The following is a 4,500-nucleotide window of genomic DNA, read 5'->3' as shown; positions in this document are numbered from 1 at the left end:
TTTTTCTTTTTTGGAGAGGTTTTTGCTATAGGGAGTGTGCGTTCACCAGAAAGACAGAGAGAGACAGAGAGACAGAAAGCAAGAAATCACCCCAGGAGAAATGGCCACGCCGCAATCCCTTCTCCTCCATTCTCCTCTCGGGATCTTGGGCACACATGCACATGTGCCCAGTGTGAGCTTAAGCCACCGGGTCCAGGATTCAAATAGTGGTTGACTACATGGAGGTCCAGTGACATAGTCATCATGCCAACTGATGGTCCTGTACCTGGCATGTTTTCCTAGCCACTGGGTCCAGGACTCGAACTGCAAAATTGGCCATGTGTGATCCCTCTATCTGCCTTAACCACCATGCCACTGGCTGGCCTGTTAAATTTTTGTGTATATATTGTTTTTCAGTTATATCCAGTTATCTAGTGATGGACATCAAAGTGGCCTCAATTTTTTGCCACCACAAAACATTCTGCAATGGGAATTCCTCTTTTTTTTTGAGAGGTTTTTGCTGCAGGGAATGTGCACTTGCCAGACAGACAAAGACAGACAGAGAGACAGAAAGCGAGAAATCACACCCCAGGGGGGATGGCCACGCCACAATCCCTTCTCCTCCATTCTCCTCTCAGGATCTTGGGCACGCACACACATGCACCGGATGTGAGTTTAAGCCACTGGGTCCAGGACTTGAACCGCTGTCGACTACATGGGAGTCCAGCGACATAGCCATTACGCTAACTGCTGGTCCCTGCAATGGGAATTCTTATATCAGCAAAATGTTTTATCAAGTTTTTAGAGGAAGCATATTCATTTACACTGGAGAAAACACATATTACATTGAAGTTTTCAAGCATTTTAAAAAACTGGCTATTTATATATTTTTGGCTTTCAGAAAAATACCTTTCAAAAAAACACGGACATACCTGTATTACCAAAATGTTTAAAATAATTTCTTTAGAATCACCATATACTTTAGCACATTGTGGACCTGCTTATAACATTGAAATTTCTATACATCTTAAAACATTGGCTCTTTATATAGTAATCCGTTTAAAAATGAAATATTTACATTTTCACTGTAAGTTAGAAAATATCTTTAAATCTCAGTTACCTTATGTATAAATGTCACGCAAATGTCCACAAGGTCATGAGGATTTAATGAGATGATGCATTTAAAGAACTTGGATGGACAAGTATTTGCAAACACTCAAGTCAAGCTATGTTCACCATCAAACCCATCACATTCCCTTATTTGGTATTCCTGGATGTTCTAGAACAAAGTTTTTAAAAGTTTATTTCATGAGTGAGAGGGACAAAGACAGAGACAAGATACAGAAATGTAATAAGAGTCAGATGCTGTGAGCCATCATCAGCTTCTGCCATACAGGATCATGTGCACACCTGTGCCTGACATGCTCAGGGAGGTCTCTGAGCTGCTGTGAACCAACAACCTTCCTGTGCGAGTCTGCCAAAAGAGCATCACATTTTACTGCTGTGCCACTATGTAGCCCCTGTTTTCAAAATGAATTAATTCACTTGCTTAAGATATCATATTCCTGGGGCCAACAGATGACATGGTAGTTAAGGCACTGGACTCCCACATGGTTGACTGTGTTTTGAGTCCCAGACCTGGCAGCTTGAAAATCCTCCCAGACCCTCCATCTTTCCCCACTCTCTTCCCACACTGTCGCCAGTATCCAGAACCATTTTCCATGTTTCTATATCCTCTAATCTTTCAGTTTCTGTCATAGAGTGCAGTCAGTATGTATTAAGAGGAGCCATACAATTTCTCTTTCATAGCCTGACTTTACGCTCAGCAGTAAATCTTCCACATTCATCCACTTTCTATCACATGTCAGCAACTTGCTGTAAAAGGAAAAGAAACAAAGCTAAAGGAAGAAATAAAGAAAAGAAAGAAAGGGACAAAAAGAAAGAAAGAAAGGGAGGAAGAAAGAAAAATAAAAAGAAAATCCTGCCAGGTGCGTGTGAATGTGTGCCCCAAATCCTAGGTGGAGAAAGAAGGAGAAGAGTTTGAGGGAAGGCCATCCCCCCCATGGTGGAAATTTTCTCACTTTCCCTCTCAGTGTCTCTCTCTCCAGGAAGTGGATCGACCCTACGGCAAAAGAAAAAAGAAAAAGGAAAAAAGGAAAACAATCGTATTCATCCAAGTTCATGATTTTACAAGATTTTATGGAATGAATATTTATGCATTAAATTATTTGAGTGAATCGGTAATTAGGATTAGTGATAGATGATATTAAAAACTTGCTATTGTCAGGCATATACTAAACGTCTCACTAAATCCCTCTGTAAGGGATTTATGTGTACTATTGCCATTTTACATAGTGCCTCATGAGGCTCAGAGCAGTGAAGTGATTTACTCAAGGTCACTAAGGAAATGGATAGTAACCAGGGTTTGACCCTAGTCTCCTCATTTTGGTAAAGATGTGTGTGCGTGTGTATCACAATTAGAACTATATTTTCCTCACTTGATAATTTTCTATGTGAACTATTCCCTCTCTCCACCAACCACACAACTGACAAACTTTCTTGTTCCATGTCTGAAATCTATCTGTAAGGTTTTAAAAGAGGTGACCTATCTTCCTGTGTTTTACAAATAGTAAGATTTGAGAATTTGTTGGTTACAATCAGGTGGAAAAAAATTCGGCCCTGCGTAGCTAGGCTGTATCTGGTGTGTGGAGCTGTGGTGGTGCAGAGAACAATGCCCTGGACTTGAGACAGAAGATGTGAATTTGATTTGTCCTCCATTATTTGCTCGTGAGCTGATTCTTGATGCTTTATGAATAGCAAGTGAAATACTATGTCTACAGCTCAGCATTCAAAAATGAGTCATTTGTGAAAGGACTGCTTGAGGAATGCAAAATTTTAAAAAGTTAGTGGAAATTTGGATGAATTCTTTGAGATTGAGCCCTCCAGATCACAGATGTGAGGATCACCTAGCCTGATGACTAGAAAAAAAAATGTTTGGGATATAAGGATCATGGAGAATACAGGTCAAAACCACTGGGTGAGTAGATGAGGCCGGGAATACCATATTATTTTTTCTTTTCTACTGATAGGATTTGCTTTTTCCAAAACATGTGGTACAGATAGTATAGAGGTCAAGCTGGATGGACATAAAACCAACGTCAGATTAAGGTTTACATTGGACCCCTATCCTGTCTTAATCTAGGAAATACTTGAAACTATAGTAGTGGACAGAGTCAGTCTCAACTAGGTAGGAGTGACCAATGAATGGCCAGCTTACCAAAGCTCACCTCCATATCAGAGGCTCTTCTTTGCATCTAGGTTTTTCTCCATCTCTTCCACACAACATCTGGAAATTAGTTTCACATCTGTTTCTCAGACAGAGATAAGCTTCCTCATGATTTTTCCTTGAACTTCTGTGCTGATTAGAAGGCCACAAAAGGAGAGAGAAACTGACACATTGCCTTAAAAGAATAACATATTTCACTTCTTTGGCCTCAATTTTCCATTGCTTTTCTGACTTCTGGTCCCCAATATGATACTGTCGTTCCCAGCTCCCCTTTCAGAAGGCAAAAATGCCGAGTCAAGTGACAAGGACTCTTGATTGTGTAAGCCTAGTCAGCTTTGGATGAGTTTGAGCTCTGCTCTCCTGGCCTCTGGGGCCATTCATAGACTGAGGGAGTGGGAGTTGTGGTTTACTGACATCTCAGGGGAGTTTGTCCTGTGATCTTTCTAATTGGAGCAAGAATGGGAATCACAGTGAGCAGAGCTACCTCACAGGAGACAGGGAACCCATGAAGCTTCCTGTTTAGATGGGGCTAATTTCAGAGCCTCTTACCTTTACTTCAACTCTCAAGGGCATGCTTCATTTACCTGAGAGATGGTTGCCACAAGTGGATAATACCTATGTAGACAAATATTTTTGATTGGCAATTCTAATGAGTGTAGTGGTATCTCATTGTGGTCTTAATTTGAATTTTTCTGATGACAGATGAAGTAGAGCATCTTTTTAAATGCTTATTATTATTTTTTTTATCTAGTGTAGTCTTTTTTTTTTACATTTTTTTCTTTCTTTATTTACATTCATTCACTGTACATCATTATAGCATACAAAGTGAGATTTTTCCATTGAGAATACAATGTATATTGGCTCAATCAAGCACATCAACATATGTGTTATTGTCAACAAATCATTTTCCATTTCTTGTTTTCTGTATATTTTGCCTTTTTTCCCATCCTTGATTCCCTATCTCACCCTCTGCCATCTCCCACCCTCCTCCCACACTGTGTCTGGTATCTATTGTTGCTTTCTATTCCTCCCCCATTTTATTGTTTCACTAAATATCTTAATAAATCTAAATATTTTCAATAGCAAGCACAGCTGATATGTACATATCCGTGAACACAAGTCTGACTTTAGGCATAAACCTCAGTGAATAGAATGAACATACTGTAAAGTAGCACCTAACTAGGGCTATATAGCTTACTGCAGTCATCAAATAAGTATTTTTAATGCTTTTTTTT

This window comes from Tupaia chinensis, unplaced genomic scaffold, assembly GCF_000334495.1.
Source record: "Tupaia chinensis unplaced genomic scaffold, TupChi_1.0 Scaffold000289_1, whole genome shotgun sequence".
In the NCBI taxonomy this organism is placed as follows: Eukaryota; Metazoa; Chordata; class Mammalia; order Scandentia; family Tupaiidae; genus Tupaia; species Tupaia belangeri.
Note: the sequence above shows the minus strand (reverse complement) of the source record.